The following is a 9,615-nucleotide window of genomic DNA, read 5'->3' as shown; positions in this document are numbered from 1 at the left end:
TTTGTTCTACTCTCCTGCCTGATCACATTCTCTTCCTTTTTTTTTTTCTTTTTTTTTTAAATCCTATTTTTTTTTTCAAACAACTTCTTATCAATTCCTTTTATAAACTATTTTTATGGGTGCCTGGGTGGCTCAGTCGTTAAGCGTCTGCCTTTGGCTCAGGTCATGATCCCAGGGTCCTGGGATCGAGCCCCACATCAGGCTCCCTCCTCCGCAGGGAGCCTGCTTCTCCCTCTCCCACTCCCCCTGCTTGTGTACCCTCTCTCGCTGTGTCTCTCTCTGTCAAATAAATAAATAAAATCTTTAAAAATAAATAAATAAAAAATAAACTATTTTTATAATTTTCATCTTTACAGTCATATTCCATCCTTTCATCATATCAACCCTTCTTTTTGTACATATATAAGTTTTTCTTTCTTTAAATTTTGGGAGGCACTTTCTTCTAACAGACCAAAATACAGCCAAAATCTAGTGTGTGGCACTGATCTATGTACCAGCTTGATGATATTTGATCATATTCTGTTTTTTTGTTTTGTTTTGTTCTGTTTTTTTTTTTCTGTTTTTATCTATTTCTTTTTCTTTTTTTTTTTTTGCTTTTTCTTTTTTCTTTCTTTCCCTTCCTTTTTCCCCTGGCTTCAGGTCTTTTCTGATTTGTTTAGAGCATATTTCTGGGGATGTTGTTACCCTGTTACCATTTTGTTTTCTCATTAATCTATTCTCCTCTGGACAAAATGACAAGATGGAGAAAATCACCTCAACAAAAAGAGCAAGAGGTAGTACCAACTGCCAGGGACTTACTCAATATGGATATTAGTATGATGTCGAATCTAGAGTTGAGAATCATCACTTTAAAGATACTAGCTGGGCTTAAAAAAAGCATGGAAGTTATTAGAGAAACGCTTTCTGGAGAAATAAAAGAACTAAACTCTAACCAAGTCGAAATCAAAAAGGCTATTAATGAGGTGCAATCAAAAATGGGGATGCTAACTGCTAGGATAAATGAGACAGAAGAAAGAATCAGTGATATAGAAGACCAAATGATGGAAAATAAAGAAGCTGAGAAAAAGAGAGATAAACAACTACTGGATCATGAGGGCAGAATTTGAGAGCTATGCAATAGCATAAGACGAAACAACATTAGAATAATTGGGATCCCAGAAGAAGAAGAGAGAGAGAGAGGGTCAGAAGGTATATTGGAGCAAATTATAGCAGAGAACTTCCCTAATTTGGGGAAGGAAACAGGCATGAAAATGCAGGAGGCACAGAGAACCCCTCTCAAAATCAATAAAAATAGGTCAACACCCCGACATCTAATAGTAAAACTTACGAGTCTCAGAGACAAAGAGAAAATCCTGTTTTTATCTATTTCTTTTTCTGTTTTTATCTATTTCTATCTATTTTATATTTTTCTGTATTTATCTATCTGTTTTATCTATTTCTTTTTCTGCCCTCTGCTCGGGGCAGCTCGGGAGAAGAGATATGTAACCTACAATGGTAGAAACATTAGTTTGGCAACAGACCTATCCACAGAGACCTGGCAGGCCAGAAAGGACTAGCATGACATATTCAGAGCACTAAATGAGAAAAATAGGCAGCCAAGAATACTATATCCAGCTAGGCTGTCATTGAAAATAGAAGGAGAGATAAAAAGCTTCCAGGACAAACAAAAACTAAAGGAATTTGCAAACACGAAACCAGCCCTACAACAAATATTGAAAGGGGTCCTCTAAGCAAAGAGAGAGCCTAAAAGCAACATAGACCAGAAAGGAACACAGACAATATACAGTAACAGTCACCTTCCAGGCAATACAATGGCACTAAATTCATATCTTTCAATACTTACCCTGAATGTATATGGGCTAAATGACCCAATCAAAACACACACGCTATGAGACTGGATAAAAAAACAAGACCCATCGATATGCTGTCTGCAAGAGACTCATTTTAGACTCAAAGACACCCCCAGATTGAAAGTAAGGGGGTGGAAAACCATTTACTATGCTAATGGACACCAAAAGAAAGCTGGGGTGGCAATCCTTATATCAGACAAATTAGATTTTAAACCAAAGACTGTAATAAGAGATGAGGAAGGACACTCTATCCTACTTAAAGGGTCTATCCAACAAGAAGATCTAACAATTGTAAATATCTATGCCCCTAACATGGGGGCAGCCAATTATATAAGGCAATTAATAACAAAAGCAAAGAAACACATCGACAACAATACAATAATAGTGGGGGACTTCAACACCCCCCTCACTGAAATGGACAGATCATCTAAGCCAAAGATCATCAAGGAAATAAAGACTTTAAATGACACACTGGACCAAATGGACTTCACAGACATATTCAGAACATTCCATCCCAAAGCAACGGAATACACATTCTTCTCTAGTGCCCATGGAACATTCTCCAGAATAGATCACATCCTAGGTCATAAATCAGGTCTCAACTGGTACCAGAAGATTGGGATCATCCCCTGCATATTTTCAGACCACAATGCTTTGAAACTAGAACTCAATCCCAAGAGGAAAGTCGGAAAGAACTCAAATACATGGAGGCTAAAGAGCATCCTACTGAAGAATGAATGGGTCAACCAGGAAATTAAAGAAGAATTAAAAAAATTCATGGAAACCAATGAAAATGAAAACACAACTATTCAAAATCTTTGGGATACAGCAAAGGCAGTCCTAAGAGGAAAGTATATAGCAATACAAGCCTTTCTCAAGAAACAAGAAAGGTCGCAAATACACAACCTAACCCTACACCTAAAGGAGCTGGAGAAAGAACAGCAAATAAAGCCTAAACCCAGCAGGAGAAGAGAAATAATAAAGATCAGAGCAGAAATCAATGAAATAGAAACCAAAAGAACAGTAGAACAGATCAACGAAACTAGGAGCTGGTTCTTTGAAAGAATTAACAAGATTGATAAGCCCCTGGCCAGACTTATCAAAAAGAAAAGAGAAATGACCCAAATCAACAAAATCAGGAATGAAAGAGGAGAAATCACAACCAACACCAAAGAAATACAAACAATTATAAGAACATATTATGAGCAACTCTATGCCAGCAAATTAGATAACCTGGAAGTAATGGATGCATTCCTAGAGATATATCAACTACCAAAACTAAACCAGGAAGAAATAGAACACCTGAACAGACCTATAACCACTAAGGAAATAGAAGCACTCATCAAAAATCTCCCAAAACACAAAAGCCCAGGGCCAGATGGCTTCCCAGGGGAATTCTACCAAACATTTCAAGAAGAATTAATACCTATCCTTCTGAAACTGTTCCAAAAAATAGAAATGGAAGGAAAACTTCCAAACTCATTTTATGAGGCCAGCATTACCTTGTTCCCAAAACCAGACAAAGACCCCATCAAAAAGGAGAATTACAGACCAATATCCCTGATGAACATGGATGCAAAAATTCTCACCAAAATACTAGCTAATAGGATCCAACAGTACATTAAAAGGATTATTCACCACGACCAAGTGGGATTTATCCCTGGGCTGCAAGGTTGGTTCAACATCTGCAAATCAATCAACGTGATACAATACATTAACAAAAGAAAGAACAAGAATCATATGATCCTCTCAGTAGATGCAGAAAAAGCATTTGACAAAGTACAGCATCCTTTCTTGATCAAAACTCTTCAGAGTATAGGGATAGAGGGTACATACCTCAATATCATAAAAGCCATCTATGAAAAACCTAGGGCGAATATCATTCTCAATGGGGAAAAACTGAGAGCTTTCCCCCTAAGGTCAGGAACGCGGCAGGGATGTCCACTATCACCACTGCTATTCAACATAGTATTGGAAGTCCTAGCCACAGCAATCAGACAACAAAAAGAAATAAAAGGAATCCAAATTGGCAAAGAAGAAGTCAAACTCTCACTCTTTGCAGATGATATGATACTTTATGTGGAAAATCCCAAAGACTCCACCCCAAAACTGCTAGAACTCATACAGGAATTCCGTAAAGTGGCAGGATATAAAATCAATGCACAGAAATCAGTGGCATTCCTATACACCAACAACAAGTCAGAAGAAAGAGGAATTAAGGAGTTGATCCCATTTAGAATTGCACCCAACACCATAAGATACCTAGGAATAAATCTAACCAAAGAGGCAAAGGATCTGTACTCAGAAAACTATAAAATACTCATGAAAGAAATTGAGGAAGACACAAAGAAATGGAAAAATGTTCCATGCTCATGGATTGGAAGAACAAATATTGTGAAGATGTCAATGCTACCTAGAGCAAGATACACAGTCAATGCAATCCCCATCAAAATACCATCCACTTTTTTCAAAGAAATGGAACAAATCATCCTAAAATTTGTATGGAACCAGAAAAGACCCCGCATAGCCAGAGGAATGTTGAAAAAGAAAAGCAAAGCTGGCGGCATCACAATTCCGGACTTCCAGCTCTACTACAAAGCTGTCATCATCAAGACAGTATGGTACTGGCACAAAAACAGACACATAGATCAATGGAACAGAATAGAGAGCCCAGAAATGGACCCTCAACTCTATGGTCAACTAATCTTTGACAAAGCAGGAAAGAATGTCCAATGGAAAAAAGACAGTCTCTTCAACAAATGGTGTTGGGAAAATTGGACAGCCACATGCAGAAGAATGAAACTGGACCATTTCCTTACACCACACACAAAAATAGACTCCAAATGGTTGAAAGACCTCAATGTGAGACAGGAGTCCATCAGAATCCTAAAGGAGAACACAGGCAGCAACCTTTTCGACCTCAGCCGCAGCAACTTCTTCCTAGAAACATCGCCAAAGGCAAGGGAAGCAAGGGCAAAAATGAACTATTGGGACTTCATCAAGATAAAAAGCTTTTGCACAGCAAAGGAAACAGTCAACAAAACCAAAAGACAACTGACAGAATGGGAAAAGATATTTGCAAATGACATATCAGATAAAGGGCTAGTATCCAAAATCTATAAAGAACTCATCAAACTCAACACCAAAAGAACAAAGAATCCAATCAAGAAATGGGCAGAAGACATGAACAGACATTTTTCCAAAGAAGACATCCAAACGGCCAACAGACACATGAAAAAGTGTTCAATATCGCTCGGCATCAGGGAAATCCAAATCAAAACCTCAATGAGATACCACCTCACAGCAGTCCGAATGGGTAAAATTAACAAGTCAGGAAATGACAGATGTTGGCGGGGATGTGGAGAAAGGGGAAGCCTCCTACACTGTTGGTGGGAATGCAAGCTGTTGCAGCCACTCTGGAAAACAGTATGGAGGTTCCTCAAAAAGTTGAAAATAGAGCTACCATATGATCCAGCAATTGCACTCCTGGGTATTTACCCCAAAGATACAAAAGTAGGGACCCGAAAGGGTACTTGCACCCCGATGTTTATAGCAGCAATGTCCACAATCGCCAAACTGTGGAAAGAGCCAAGATGTCCATCAACAGATGAATGGATAAAGAAGATGTGGTATATATGTACAATGGAATATTATGCAGCCATCAAAAGGAATGAGATCTTGCCATTTGCAACGACGTGGATGGAACTGGAGGGTATTATGCTGAGCGAAATAAGTCAAACAGAGAAAGACATGTATCATATGACCTCACTGATATGAGGAATTCTTAATCTCAGGAAACAAACTGAGGGTTGCGGGAGTGGGGGGTGGGGTGGGAGGGATGGAGTGACTGGGTGATGGACACTGGGGAGGGTATGTGTTCTGGTAAGCGCTGTGAATTGTGCAAGACTGTTGAATCTCAGATCTGTACCTCTGAAACAAATAATGCAATATATGTTAAGAAAGAAAAAAAGAAGAAGAAGAATGTAGCAGGAGGGGAAGAATGAAGGGGGGGAAATCGGAGGGGGAGAAGAACCCTGAGAGACGATGGACTCTGAAAAACAAACTGAGGGTTCTAGAGGGGAGGGGGGTGGGAGGATGGGTTAGCCTGGTGATGGGTATTGAGGAGGGCACGTTCTGCATGGAGCACTGGGTGTTATGCACAAACAATGAATCATGGAACACTATATCTAAAACTAATGATGTAATGTTTGGGGATTAACATAACAATAAAAAAATTAAAAAGAAAACATTTTGACCATGTACCATCTATATCATCTATCTATCTATCTATCTATCTATCTATCTATCTATCTATCTACTTACATAGTTACTAATTATAAAATATAATTGCTATTAAGTTACTGGTTTAGCAGCACATATATGCATTTCAAAATATTATAAAATTATTTAAAACTCATAAAATATAAGTAAAAATACAAAAAATAAGAGGTAAAAATAAAGAGAATTTTAAATATTCACTTCTCCCATTACAAGCAATAAAAGTTACTCCTGGGGTATTTGGGTGTGACCAAATAAATATGGAATTATTTGCTGTAAAGAAAAAAAAAAGGTATGTTTTAATTGCAATATTAAACCCAGAAAATATATCAAATTCTAAAGTGGATCCATTTTTAATAATAGAGTTTAGTCAACCTTAGATGTTAATGGAGAAAGATTTGAGGACTGGAGACTTGTCTGGCACATATTCAGGAAAAGCCACATATTTCTTAATCTTAATCCACATGTCTTAATCCTGCTATTTCCTTAGTCTCTTGCTTTATTTTTAAAGGTCAAACAATGGGGAAACAGAATAGGATATGACAATGTCCTCAATTATACATTCTGACTGCCTATATTTCTGGCTTTAGTAGAAAATGATTTGTATCATCACGCTACTTGAAAGTTGTCCTTTATGATTACCTGGTTAAAAAGAAAAAAAAGCAATAACAAAGGAAAATTCTGTTTTTCCTTGATTGTTTGAAGAAAGGACAGCTTGCTAAAAGTGAAAGATAATTCTCTCCAGTCTTCATTTACCTTTCCTGCGTGTGTCTGGTGGGGGAAAGCCTCATATTTCATAAACTAGTATCTAAAAGTCTTTCATTCATTTATTTGGTCATATCTTCAACTTGTATTACAGTGAAGAGAATGAGTTTACAACTTCTATATTATAAATAAAGAGATTAAAGATAAATAAAAACTGGAGGCAGAGGTGTGCTTAAAAGGCACAATAAATGTTTCTTACATTAGAAATAAATAAATAAATAAATAATAAATAAATAAATAAATAAATAAATAAATAAATAACTGGAGGCAGTAGCATACACTGACTACTAAGCCCTAGCCTGGGTTGAGATTTCTTGAGGACCTTGTGACTGCATTGTTGCTTGGTGCACCTGCTCACCAAGCCACAGGAGGCAGGGAGCCCAGGTGGATATGCCACCATACCTGGTTGCAACACACAGTGGGGCTCAGGCCTGTGCCACTTTTGGAGGAGGCTCACCTGGTTCTTGAAGCCTGCTGTGGCAGGAAAAGAGTGGTAGTGACTGGATGGGTCACTATGGAGGACAGTACAGAGAATGTGGAGGCCTAGGTCAATCAGCTGCAGAAGCAAGCCAATGGAACATTACGTAAAATGAGCCAGAGGAGGCTTCGTTAATTTTGCATCATGTTCTACATCTTGCCGATTAGGGCAATAACAAGAATGCCATCACTTACAGTTAAATAAATCAAGATAAATAAAAACTAATATGTTTTAGTTATCCTGCACTATAATGCATAATTAACATCAACAATCTTTTTTAATTCTTACCTAAACTCTGTGAATTAGATATTTCTCTCCATTTTACAGATGGAGAAACAAAGTTAAAAAGATCATAAAATGGAAAGCAACCTTGCCAATATTTAGACCCAAGTTCTTTTTATACTAGAGCAGTGTTTATTTACTCATTAAATAAATACCTACTCAGTACTTATTATGTGCCAGACACTAATTTAGAAGTTAGAGATATGGACATGTGGGGAAAGTGACATCAGAAACGTGGCAGAATGGGAGTTTCTGACTGTGTTCAGAAATAACACAATTTGACAATCACCCAAATAGCACCAATTTTGACAATCACCCATGGATGAGAGTGTCTTTATGGAAGTCAGTGAGCCCAATAGATAAGTTCCAGAACACCACTGGAGAAGAATAATCCAAAACTGGATGCATTCAAGAGTATAAGAAAGGGGATGCTTGGGTGGTGCAGTTGGTTAAGCATCACACTCTTGGTTTCACTCAGGTCATGAACTCAGGTTCATGAGATTGAGCCCCCCATCGGGCTGTGCACTGAGCATGGAGGCTGCTAAAGACTGTCTCTCTCTCTCTGCTCCTCACCCCCCCAAAAATAAATAAGTCTTTAAAAAACAAAACAAAACAAAACAAAAGAGTGTAAGAAGAGTTTCACTACACCAGGGGCATTCCTCCTCCAAGATAGCACAGCTCAGAGCCAAGATACCTTCTCAACCTGTGATTGCACACAGTGTGTGAGTGAGCATGTGGCTTCCCCCCTGTGCTACCAAACAGGCTCACTTCTGTGTTTTTTTTTTTTTTAAGATTTTATTTATTTATTTGAGAGAGAGAATGAGATAGAGAGAGCATGAGAGGGGGGAGGGTCAGAGGGAGAAGCAGACTCCCCGCTGAGCAGGGAGCCCGATGCGGGACTCGATCCCAGGACTCCAGGATCATGACCTGAGCCGAAGGCAGTTGCTTAACCAACTGAGCCACCCAGGCGCCCCCAAACAGGCTCACTTCTTTCTTGTCCTTTCCAGAATATGAAGTGTGCTGCATGACTCGGGTGGGGAAGGTGGGAAGCACTGTACAAGGGCTGAAAGAACAACAGCCATGGTTCTCTAAGGGCATCAAAGGAATGGGAATTCTTCTAAATACTTTGCGGATTCCATCAGGAAGCCCACCCATGAGCTTCTGGGGATGTCTTGGCTTAGACCCCCCAACTGGCCCATAGACACCCCAAATGCTCCACATGCCTCACACACCCACACCCACCCTGTGGCCAACTCCATTTGCTGTGTCCCAAGGGCAGAGAGTATGAGCCTTTTCAGACAGCTAGTAAACATGCACAGGATGCTGGCTTCTGAGGGATTCTGAGAAAGCACGCAAACCTGAAAATTTAGCACTGCCCTAGGTAAAGCTGACAGGAGGCTATCAGTACCCAGGCTGACTTTACAGGATAGAGGGAAGGCATACAATCTTAATATATTATTTCCCCTATTAGGGAACAGTTGTGGAGTAAGCATACCATAGAAAAGATCTGAGGAAACATCAGATTTGCCAGTCAGCCTGACAGAAAAGTATTGTTCTCCCAATATCAGCCCACAGGGTAGAGGATGTAACTACTTCTTTAAATGCAAAGAAAGCAATGCAAGACTTCAGCAAACATGAAAAAATAAGGAAACATAATGCCACCAAAGGAATACAGTAATTTTCCAGTGAACAACCTCAAAGGATGGAAGTCTAATTTGCCCCACAAAGAATTCAAAATAGTTGTTCTAAGGAAGATCAGTGAAGTACAAGACAACACAGAAAGACAATTCAATGAAATCAGGAAAACAATACATGAACAAAACAAGAAGTTTAACAGAGAGATAGAAATCATAACAAAGAACCAAACAGAAATTCTGAAGCTGAAGAATACAATAGATAAAAGAAAAAGTACAATAGAACATCTACAGCAGACTTGATCAAGCAGAAGAAAGAAACTGTGAA

Source organism: Phoca vitulina, unplaced genomic scaffold (assembly GCF_004348235.1).
Source record: "Phoca vitulina isolate PV1807 unplaced genomic scaffold, GSC_HSeal_1.0 scaffold1, whole genome shotgun sequence".
Classification (NCBI taxonomy): Eukaryota; Metazoa; Chordata; class Mammalia; order Carnivora; family Phocidae; genus Phoca; species Phoca vitulina.
The sequence above is the reverse complement of the archived record's forward strand: the minus strand, read 5'-3'. Positions refer to the sequence as shown.